General features: G+C 54.6%; 1 protein-coding gene across 1 annotated transcript in view; it reads left to right on the top strand.

Moving 5' to 3' along the window:
* Nucleotides 1-1,044: 1,044 nt before the first annotated feature.
* The window catches only part of INSIG2 (insulin induced gene 2), a 31,150-nt gene continuing 19,342 nt past the window's right edge, over nucleotides 1,045-12,852 (top strand). The window contains exon 1 of the mRNA XM_040439871.1: nucleotides 1,045-1,141. The gene's annotated coding sequence lies outside the window, so the exon portion shown is untranslated. The remainder of the gene's footprint in view (nucleotides 1,142-12,852) is intronic.

Below are 12,852 nucleotides of genomic sequence, written 5' to 3'. Positions count from 1 at the left end.
GCCTCACATCTAACCAGACTCACACCAGCTATAGCCTCACACCGGTCCGGCCACCTAACCTCACACCGGCCCGGCCTCGTAGCCTCACATCTAACCAGACTCACACCAGCTATAGCCTCACACCGGTCCGGCCTCCTAACCTCACACCGGCCCGGCCTCGTAGCCTCACATCTAACCAGACTCACACCAGCTATAGCCTCACATCGTCCCGGCCTCCTAACCTCACACCGGTCCGGCCTCCTAACCTCACACCGGCCCAGCCTCGTAGCCTCACACCTACCCAGACTCACACCAGCTATAGCCTCACATCGTCCCGGCCTCCTAACCTCACACCGGTCCGGCCTCGTAGCCTCACACCTACCCAGACTCACACCAGCTATAGCCTCACATCGACCCAGCCTCGTGGCCTCACACCTACCCAGACTCACACCAGCTATAGCCTCACACCGGTCCGGCCTCCTAACCTCACACCGGCCCAGCCTCGTAGCCTCACACCTACCCAGACTCACACCAGCTATAGCCTCACATCGTCCCGGCCTCCTAACCTCACACCGGTCCGGCCTCCTAACCTCACACCTGCCCAGCCTCGTAGCCTCACACCGGTCCGGCCTCCTAACCTCACACCGGTCCGGCCTCCTAACCTCACACCGGTCCGGCCTCCTAACCTCACACCGGTCCGGCCTCCTAACCTCACAACTCCTAGCCTCACACCTACCCAGACTCACACCAGCTATAGCCTCAACTCCTCCCTGCCTCACCCAACATTCACTGAGCTGCGGCTGGAATCAGAATTTTATAACGAGCTGGAGGCGAGCAAACACTGCACACGGACACCACACGGACATTCCAGCGGGGACACGGCCCTGACAGTCGTTTTCCCGCTGCACTCACTGGCATCCAGTTACGGAACCTAAAAATAGCGGAAAAAAAGAAAATATCATAGACAACATGGCGCCGAAACTACAGACATCACGTGACTGGAGGCGCTCCCCCTAACAAGTAGTTAGAAACTCACTTCATTCCAAACAGCCAATCAGAGGCTGTCCTCATCAGTTCTCCTCGCCGGCGGAGGCCACAGTGAGGGCTGGAACGCAAAAAAGAATCCGGAGACTTCCGGGTGAGTGGCACCATCAAGAGAGAGGTACGAGAGCGGCCCCAAAATATCCGACTAGGACCGCAGAGCCCTGTAATAGACCCGATACCACCTGTATAACAGCAGTGCCCCCTGTATAACCCTACACCTCCCCCTGTATAACAGCAGTGCCCCCTGTATAACCCTACACCTCCCCCTGTATAACAGCAGAGCCCCCTGTATAACCCTACACCTCCCCCTGTATAACAGCAGAGCCCCCTGTATAACCCTACACCTCCCCCTGTATAACAGCAGAGCCCCCTGTATAACTCTACACCTCCCCCTGTATAACAGCAGTGCCCCCTGTATAACCCTACACCTCCCCCTGTATAACAGCAGAGCCCCCTGTATAACTCTACACCTCCCCCTGTATAACAGCAGTGCCCCCTGTATAACTCTACACCTCCCCCTGTATAACAGCAGTGCCCCCTGTATAACACTACACCTCCCCCTGTATAACAGCAGAGCCCCCTGTATAACCCTACACCACCCCCTGTATAACAGCAGAGCCCCCTGTATAACTCTACACCTCCCCCTGTATAACAGCAGTGCCCCCTGTATAACTCTACACCTCCCCCTGTATAACAGCAGAGCCCCCTGTATAACCCTACACCTCCCCCTGTATAACAGCAGAGCCCCCTGTATAACTCTACACCTCCCCCTGTATAACAGCAGAGCCCCCTGTATAACCCTACACCTCCCCCTGTATAACAGCAGTGCCCCCTGTATAACTCTACACCTCCCCCTGTATAACAGCAGTGCCCCCTGTATAACACTACACCTCCCCCTGTATAACAGCAGAGCCCCCTGTATAACCCTACACCACCCCCTGTATAACAGCAGAGCCCCCTGTATAACTCTACACCTCCCCCTGTATAACAGCAGAGCCCCCTGTATAACTCTACACCTCCCCCTGTATAACAGCAGAGCCCCCTGTATAACCCTACACCACCCCCTGTATAACAGCAGAGCCCCCTGTATAACCCTACACCTCCCCCTGTATAACAGCAGAGCCCCCTGTATAACTCTACACCTCCCCCTGTATAACAGCAGTGCCCCCTGTATAACTCTACACCTCCCCCTGTATAACAGCAGTGCCCCTGTATAACCCTACACCACCCCCTGTATAACAGCAGTGCCCCCTGTATAACCCTACACCTCCCCCTGTATAACAGCAGTGCCCCCTGTATAACTCTACACCACCCCCTGTATAACCCTACACCTCCCCCTGTATAACTCTACACCTCCCCCTGTATAACAGCAGAGCCCCCTGTATAACCCTACACCTCCCCCTGTATAACAGCAGAGCCCCCTGTATAACCCTACACCACCCCCTGTATAACAGCAGAGCCCCCTGTATAACCCTACACCTCCCCCTGTATAACAGCAGAGCCCCCTGTATAACTCTACACCTCCCCCTGTATAACAGCAGTGCCCCCTGTATAACCCTACACCACCCCCTGTATAACAGCAGTGCCCCCTGTATAACCCTACACCTCCCCCTGTATAACAGCAGTGCCCCTTGTATAACCCTACACCACCCCCTGTATAACAGCAGTGCCCCCTGTATAACCCTACACCTCCCCCTGTATAACAGCAGTGCCCCCTGTATAACTCTACACCACTCCCTGTATAACAGCAGAGCCCCCTGTATAACCCTACACCTCCCCCTGTATAACAGCAGAGCCCCCTGTATAACCCTACACCTCCCCCTGTATAACAGCAGAGCCCCCTGTATAACTCTACACCTCCCCCTGTATAACAGCAGTACCCCCTGTATAACCCTACACCTCCCCCTGTATAACAGCAGTGCCCCCTGTATAACCCTACACCTCCCCCTGTATAACAGCAGTGCCCCCTGTATAACCCTACACCTCCCCCTGTATAACAGCAGTGCCCCCTGTATAACAGCAGAGCCCCCTGTATAACAGCAGAGCCCCCTGTATAACAGCAGAGCCCCCTGTATAACAGCAGTACCCCCTGTATAACCCTACACCTCCCCCTGTATAACAGCAGAGCCCCCTGTATAACCCTACACCTCCCCCTGTATAACAGCAGTGCCCCCTGTATAACCCTACACCACCCCCTGTATAACAGCAGAGCCCCCTGTATAACCCTACACCTCCCCCTGTATAACAGCAGTGCCCCCTGTATAACCCTACACCACCCCCTGTATAACAGCAGTGCCCCCTGTATAACCCTACACCTCCCCCTGTATAACCCTACACCTCCCCCTGTATAACAGCAGAGCCCCCTGTATAACCCTACACCTCCCCCTGTATAACAGCAGTGCCCCCTGTATAACCCTACACCTCCCCCTGTATAACAGCAGAGCCCCCTGTATAACCCTACACCTCCCCCTGTATAACAGCAGTGCCCCCTGTATAACCCTACACCACCCCCTGTATAACAGCAGTGCCCCCTGTATAACTCTACACCTCCCCCTGTATAACAGCAGTGCCCCCTGTATAACTCTACACCTCCCCCTGTATAACAGCAGTGCCCCCTGTATAACCCTACACCACCCCCTGTATAACAGCAGTGCCCCCTGTATAACTCTACACCTCCCCCTGTATAACAGCAGAGCCCCCTGTATAACCCTACACCTCCCCCTGTATAACAGCAGAGCCCCCTGTATAACCCTACACCTCCCCCTGTATAACAGCAGTGCCCCCTGTATAACCCTACACCACCCCCTGTATAACAGCAGTGCCCCCTGTATAACTCTACACCTCCCCCTGTATAACAGCAGAGCCCCCTGTATAACCCTACACCACCCCCTGTATAACAGCAGAGCCCCCTGTATAACCCTACACCTCCCCCTGTATAACAGCAGTGCCCCCTGTATAACCCTACACCTCCCCCTGTATAACAGCAGTGCCCCCTGTATAACTCTACACCTCCCCCTGTATAACAGCAGAGCCCCCTGTATAACCCTACACCTCCCCCTGTATAACAGCAGAGCCCCCTGTATAACCCTACACCTCCCCCTGTATAACAGCAGTGCCCCCTGTATAACCCTACACCACCCCCTGTATAACAGCAGTGCCCCCTGTATAACTCTACACCTCCCCCTGTATAACAGCAGAGCCCCCTGTATAACCCTACACCACCCCCTGTATAACAGCAGAGCCCCCTGTATAACCCTACACCTCCCCCTGTATAACAGCAGTGCCCCCTGTATAACCCTACACCACCCCCTGTATAACAGCAGAGCCCCCTGTATAACTCTACACCTCCCCCTGTATAACAGCAGAGCCCCCTGTATAACCCTACACCACCCCCTGTATAACAGCAGAGCCCCCTGTATAACTCTACACCTCCCCCTGTATAACAGCAGTGCCCCCTGTATAACCCTACACCACCCCCTGTATAACAGCAGAGCCCCCTGTATAACCCTACACCACCCCCTGTATAACAGCAGAGCCCCCTGTATAACCCTACACCTCCCCCTGTATAACAGCAGAGCCCCCTGTATAACCCTACACCTCCCCCTGTATAACAGCAGTGCCCCCTGTATAACCCTACACCTCCCCCTGTATAACAGCAGAGCCCCCTGTATAACCCTACACCACCCCCTGTATAACAGCAGAGCCCCCTGTATAACCCTACACCTCCCCCTGTATAACAGCAGAGCCCCCTGTATAACTCTACACCTCCCCCTGTATAACAGCAGTGCCCCCTGTATAACCCTACACCTCCCCCTGTATAACAGCAGTGCCCCCTGTATAACCCTACACCACCCCCTGTATAACAGCAGTGCCCCCTGTATAACCCTACACCACCCCCTGTATAACAGCAGTGCCCCCTGTATAACCCTACACCACCCCCTGTATAACAGCAGTGCCCCCTGTATAACCCTACACCACCCCCTGTATAACAGCAGTGCCCCCTGTATAACCCTACACCTCCCCCTGTATAACAGCAGTGCCCCCTGTATAACCCTACACCACCCCCTGTATAACAGCAGAGCCCCCTGTATAACCCTACACCTCCCCCTGTATAACAGCAGTGCCCCCTGTATAACCCTACACCTCCCCCTGTATAACAGCAGTGCCCCCGGTATAACCCTACACCTCCCCCTGTATAACAGCAGAGCCCCCTGTATAACTCTACACCTCCCCCTGTATAACAGCAGTGCCCCCTGTATAACCCTACACCTCCCCCTGTATAACCCTACACCTCCCCCTGTATAACAGCAGAGCCCCCTGTATAACTCTACACCTCCCCCTGTATAACAGCAGTGCCCCCTGTATAACCCTACACCTCCCCCTGTATAACAGCAGAGCCCCCTGTATAACCCTACACCACCCCCTGTATAACAGCAGTGCCCCCTGTATAACCCTACACCTCCCCCTGTATAACAGCAGAGCCCCCTGTATAACCCTACACCACCCCCTGTATAACAGCAGAGCCCCCTGTATAACCCTACACCTCCCCCTGTATAACAGCAGTGCCCCCTGTATAACTCTACACCTCCCCCTGTATAACAGCAGTGCCCCCTGTATAACCCTACACCTCCCCCTGTATAACAGCAGAGCCCCCTGTATAACCCTACACCACCCCCTGTATAACAGCAGAGCCCCCTGTATAACCCTACACCTCCCCCTGTATAACAGCAGAGCCCCCTGTATAACTCTACACCTCCCCCTGTATAACAGCAGTGCCCCCTGTATAACCCTACACCTCCCCCTGTATAACAGCAGTGCCCCCTGTATAACCCTACACCACCCCCTGTATAACAGCAGTGCCCCCTGTATAACCCTACACCACCCCCTGTATAACAGCAGTGCCCCCTGTATAACCCTACACCACCCCCTGTATAACAGCAGTGCCCCCTGTATAACCCTACACCACCCCCTGTATAACAGCAGAGCCCCCTGTATAACCCTACACCTCCCCCTGTATAACAGCAGAGCCCCCTGTATAACTCTACACCTCCCCCTGTATAACAGCAGTGCCCCCTGTATAACCCTACACCTCCCCCTGTATAACAGCAGTGCCCCCTGTATAACCCTACACCACCCCCTGTATAACAGCAGTGCCCCCTGTATAACCCTACACCACCCCCTGTATAACAGCAGTGCCCCCTGTATAACCCTACACCACCCCCTGTATAACAGCAGTGCCCCCTGTATAACCCTACACCACCCCCTGTATAACAGCAGTGCCCCCTGTATAACCCTACACCTCCCCCTGTATAACAGCAGTGCCCCCTGTATAACCCTACACCACCCCCTGTATAACAGCAGAGCCCCCTGTATAACCCTACACCTCCCCCTGTATAACAGCAGTGCCCCCGGTATAACCCTACACCTCCCCCTGTATAACAGCAGAGCCCCCTGTATAACTCTACACCTCCCCCTGTATAACAGCAGTGCCCCCTGTATAACCCTACACCTCCCCCTGTATAACCCTACACCTCCCCCTGTATAACAGCAGAGCCCCCTGTATAACTCTACACCTCCCCCTGTATAACAGCAGTGCCCCCTGTATAACCCTACACCTCCCCCTGTATAACAGCAGAGCCCCCTGTATAACTCTACACCTCCCCCTGTATAACAGCAGAGCCCCCTGTATAACCCTACACCTCCCCCTGTATAACAGCAGTGCCCCCTGTATAACCCTACACCTCCCCCTGTATAACAGCAGAGCCCCCTGTATAACTCTACACCTCCCCCTGTATAACAGCAGTGCCCCCTGTATAACCCTACACCTCCCCCTGTATAACAGCAGAGCCCCCTGTATAACTCTACACCTCCCCCTGTATAACAGCAGAGCCCCCTGTATAACCCTACACCTCCCCCTGTATAACAGCAGAGCCCCCTGTATAACCCTACACCACCCCCTGTATAACAGCAGAGCCCCCTGTATAACTCTACACCTCCCCCTGTATAACAGCAGTGCCCCCTGTATAACTCTACACCTCCCCCTGTATAACAGCAGTGCCCCCTGTATAACACTACACCACCCCCTGTATAACAGCAGAGCCCCCTGTATAACCCTACACCACCCCCTGTATAACAGCAGAGCCCCCTGTATAACTCTACACCTCCCCCTGTATAACAGCAGTGCCCCCTGTATAACCCTACACCACCCCCTGTATAACAGCAGAGCCCCCTGTATAACTCTACACCTCCCCCTGTATAACAGCAGTGCCCCCTGTATAACCCTACACCACCCCCTGTATAACAGCAGAGCCCCCTGTATAACCCTACACCACCCCCTGTATAACAGCAGAGCCCCCTGTATAACCCTACACCTCCCCCTGTATAACAGCAGAGCCCCCTGTATAACTCTACACCTCCCCCTGTATAACAGCAGAGCCCCCTGTATAACCCTACACCACCCCCTGTATAACAGCAGAGCCCCCTGTATAACCCTACACCACCCCCTGTATAACAGCAGAGCCCCCTGTATAACCCTACACCTCCCCCTGTATAACAGCAGAGCCCCCTGTATAACCCTACACCTCCCCCTGTATAACAGCAGAGCCCCCTGTATAACCCTACACCTCCCCCTGTATAACAGCAGAGCCCCCTGTATAACCCTACACCACCCCCTGTATAACAGCAGAGCCCCCTGTATAACCCTACACCTCCCCCTGTATAACAGCAGTGCCCCCTGTATAACCCTACACCTCCCCCTGTATAACAGCAGAGCCCCCTGTATAACCCTACACCTCCCCCTGTATAACAGCAGAGCCCCCTGTATAACCCTACACCTCCCCCTGTATAACAGCAGAGCCCCCTGTATAACCCTACACCACCCCCTGTATAACAGCAGAGCCCCCTGTATAACCCTACACCTCCCCCTGTATAACAGCAGAGCCCCCTGTATAACTCTACACCTCCCCCTGTATAACAGCAGTGCCCCCTGTATAACCCTACACCTCCCCCTGTATAACAGCAGAGCCCCCTGTATAACTCTACACCTCCCCCTGTATAACAGCAGTGCCCCCTGTATAACCCTACACCTCCCCCTGTATAACAGCAGTGCCCCCTGTATAACTCTACACCTCCCCCTGTATAACAGCAGTGCCCCCTGTATAACCCTACACCTCCCCCTGTATAACAGCAGTGCCCCCTGTATAACCCTACACCACCCCCTGTATAACAGCAGTGCCCCCTGTATAACCCTACACCACCCCCTGTATAACAGCAGAGCCCCCTGTATAACCCTACACCTCCCCCTGTATAACAGCAGTGCCCCCTGTATAACCCTACACCTCCCCCTGTATAACAGCAGTGCCCCCGGTATAACCCTACACCTCCCCCTGTATAACAGCAGAGCCCCCTGTATAACCCTACACCTCCCCCTGTATAACCCTACACCTCCCCCTGTATAACAGCAGTGCCCCCTGTATAACCCTACACCTCCCCCTGTATAACAGCAGAGCCCCCTGTATAACCCTACACCTCCCCCTGTATAACAGCAGAGCCCCCTGTATAACCCTACACCTCCCCCTGTATAACAGCAGAGCCCCCTGTATAACCCTACACCACCCCCTGTATAACAGCAGAGCCCCCTGTATAACCCTACACCTCCCCCTGTATAACAGCAGAGCCCCCTGTATAACTCTACACCTCCCCCTGTATAACAGCAGTGCCCCCTGTATAACCCTACACCTCCCCCTGTATAACAGCAGAGCCCCCTGTATAACTCTACACCTCCCCCTGTATAACAGCAGTGCCCCCTGTATAACCCTACACCTCCCCCTGTATAACAGCAGTGCCCCCTGTATAACTCTACACCTCCCCCTGTATAACAGCAGTGCCCCCTGTATAACCCTACACCTCCCCCTGTATAACAGCAGTGCCCCCTGTATAACCCTACACCACCCCCTGTATAACAGCAGTGCCCCCTGTATAACCCTACACCACCCCCTGTATAACAGCAGAGCCCCCTGTATAACCCTACACCTCCCCCTGTATAACAGCAGTGCCCCCTGTATAACCCTACACCTCCCCCTGTATAACAGCAGTGCCCCCGGTATAACCCTACACCTCCCCCTGTATAACAGCAGAGCCCCCTGTATAACCCTACACCTCCCCCTGTATAACCCTACACCTCCCCCTGTATAACAGCAGTGCCCCCTGTATAACCCTACACCACCCCCTGTATAACAGCAGTGCCCCCTGTATAACCCTACACCACCCCCTGTATAACAGCAGAGCCCCCTGTATAACCCTACACCTCCCCCTGTATAACAGCAGAGCCCCCTGTATAACTCTACACCTCCCCCTGTATAACAGCAGTGCCCCCTGTATAACCCTACACCTCCCCCTGTATAACAGCAGAGCCCCCTGTATAACTCTACACCTCCCCCTGTATAACAGCAGTGCCCCCTGTATAACCCTACACCTCCCCCTGTATAACAGCAGTGCCCCCTGTATAACCCTACACCTCCCCCTGTATAACAGCAGTGCCCCCGGTATAACCCTACACCTCCCCTTGTATAACAGCAGAGCCTCCTGTATAACCCTACACCTCCCCCTGTATAACAGCAGAGCCCCCTGTATAACCCTACACCTCCCCCTGTATAACAGCAGAGCCCCCTGTATAACTCTACACCTCCCCCTGTATAACAGCAGAGCCCCCTGTATAACTCTACACCTCCCCCTGTATAACAGCAGTGCCCCCTGTATAACACTACACCTCCCCCTGTATAACAGCAGTGCCCCCTGTATAACCCTACACCTCCCCCTGTATAACAGCAGTGCCCCCTGTATAACTCTACACCTCCCCCTGTATAACAGCAGTGCCCCCTGTATAACCCTACACCACCCCCTGTATAACAGCAGTGCCCCCTGTATAACCCTACACCTCCCCCTGTATAACAGCAGAGCCCCCTGTATAACTCTACACCTCCCCCTGTATAACAGCAGTGCCCCCTGTATAACTCTACACCTCCCCCTGTATAACAGCAGTGCCCCCTGTATAACTCTACACCTCCCCCTGTATAACAGCAGTGCCCCCTGTATAACCCTACACCTCCCCCTGTATAACAGCAGTGCCCCCTGTATAACCCTACACCACCCCCTGTATAACAGCAGTGCCCCCTGTATAACCCTACACCTCCCCCTGTATAACAGCAGTGCCCCCTGTATAACCCTACACCTCCCCCTGTATAACAGCAGAGCCCCCTGTATAACTCTACACCTCCCCCTGTATAACAGCAGTGCCCCCTGTATAACCCTACACCACCCCCTGTATAACAGCAGAGCCCCCTGTATAACCCTACACCTCCCCCTGTATAACAGCAGTGCCCCCTGTATAACCCTACACCACCCCCTGTATAACAGCAGTGCCCCCTGTATAACCCTACACCTCCCCCTGTATAACCCTACACCACCCCCTGTATAACAGCAGAGCCCCCTGTATAACCCTACACCTCCCCCTGTATAACAGCAGAGCCCCCTGTATAACCCTACACCTCCCCCTGTATAACAGCAGTGCCCCCTGTATAACCCTACACCTCCCCCTGTATAACAGCAGTGCCCCCTGTATAACTCTACACCTCCCCCTGTATAACAGCAGAGCCCCCTGTATAACCCTACACCACCCCCTGTATAACAGCAGAGCCCCCTGTATAACCCTACACCACCCCCTGTATAACAGCAGAGCCCCCTGTATAACCCTACACCTCCCCCTGTATAACAGCAGAGCCCCCTGTATAACCCTACACCTCCCCCTGTATAACAGCAGAGCCCCCTGTATAACCCTACACCACCCCCTGTATAACAGCAGAGCCCCCTGTATAACCCTACACCTCCCCCTGTATAACAGCAGAGCCCCCTGTATAACCCTACACCACCCCCTGTATAACAGCAGAGCCCCCTGTATAACCCTACACCTCCCCCTGTATAACAGCAGAGCCCCCTGTATAACCCTACACCTCCCCCTGTATAACAGCAGAGCCCCCTGTATAACTCTACACCTCCCCCTGTATAACAGCAGAGCCCCCTGTATAACCCTACACCACCCCCTGTATAACAGCAGAGCCCCCTGTATAACCCTACACCACCCCCTGTATAACAGCAGAGCCCCCTGTATAACCCTACACCTCCCCCTGTATAACAGCAGAGCCCCCTGTATAACCCTACACCACCCCCTGTATAACAGCAGAGCCCCCTGTATAACCCTACACCTCCCCCTGTATAACAGCAGAGCCCCCTGTATAACCCTACACCTCCCCCTGTATAACAGCAGTGCCCCCTGTATAACCCTACACCTCCCCCTGTATAACAGCAGAGCCCCCTGTATAACCCTACACCACCCCCTGTATAACAGCAGAGCCCCCTGTATAACTCTACACCTCCCCCTGTATAACAGCAGAGCCCCCTGTATAACCCTACACCACCCCCTGTATAACAGCAGAGCCCCCTGTATAACCCTACACCACCCCCTGTATAACAGCAGAGCCCCCTGTATAACCCTACACCACCCCCTGTATAACAGCAGAGCCCCCTGTATAACCCTACACCTCCCCCTGTATAACAGCAGAGCCCCCTGTATAACTCTACACCTCCCCCTGTATAACAGCAGAGCCCCCTGTATAACCCTACACCACCCCCTGTATAACAGCAGAGCCCCCTGTATAACCCTACACCTCCCCCTGTATAACAGCAGTGCCCCCTGTATAACCCTACACCACCCCCTGTATAACAGCAGAGCCCCCTGTATAACCCTACACCACTCCCTGTATAACAGCAGTGCCCCCTGTATAACCCTACACCACCCCCTGTATAACAGCAGAGCCCCCTGTATAACCCTACACCTCCCCCTGTATAACAGCAGAGCCCCCTGTATAACTCTACACCTCCCCCTGTATAACAGCAGAGCCCCCTGTATAACCCTACACCTCCCCCTGTATAACAGCAGTGCCCCCTGTATAACCCTACACCTCCCCCTGTATAACAGCAGAGCCCCCTGTATAACTCTACACCTCCCCCTGTATAACAGCAGTGCCCCCTGTATAACCCTACACCTCCCCCTGTATAACCCTACACCTCCCCCTGTATAACAGCAGTGCCCCCTGTATAACTCTACACCTCCCCCTGTATAACAGCAGTGCCCCCTGTATAACCCTACACCCCCCCCTGTATAACAGCAGTGCCCCCTGTATAACCCTACACCACCCCCTGTATAACAGCAGTGCCCCCTGTATAACCCTACACCACCCCCTGTATAACAGCAGAGCCCCCTGTATAACCCTACACCTCCCCCTGTATAACAGCAGTGCCCCCTGTATAACCCTACACCTCCCCCTGTATAACAGCAGTGCCCCCTGTATAACCCTACACCTCCCCCTGTATAACAGCAGTGCCCCCTGTATAACCCTACACCTCCCCCTGTATAACAGCAGTGCCCCCTGTATAACCCTACACCTCCCCCTGTATAACAGCAGTGCCCCCTGTATAACCCTACACCTCCCCCTGTATAACAGCAGAGCCCCCTGTATAACCCTACACCTCCCCCTGTATAACAGCAGAGCCCCCTGTATAACTCTACACCTCCCCCTGTATAACAGCAGTGCCCCCTGTATAACTCTACACCTCCCCCTGTATAACAGCAGTGCCCCCTGTATAACCCTACACCTCCCCCTGTATAACAGCAGTGCCCCCTGTATAACCCTACACCTCCCCCTGTATAACAGCAGAGCCCCCTGTATAACTCTACACCTCCCCCTGTATAACAGCAGTGCCCCCTGTATAACC

This window comes from Bufo bufo, chromosome 7, assembly GCF_905171765.1.
Source record: "Bufo bufo chromosome 7, aBufBuf1.1, whole genome shotgun sequence".
Lineage (NCBI taxonomy): Eukaryota > Metazoa > Chordata > Amphibia > Anura > Bufonidae > Bufo > Bufo bufo.
Note: the sequence above shows the minus strand (reverse complement) of the source record. Positions and strands in the feature narration are given on the sequence as shown.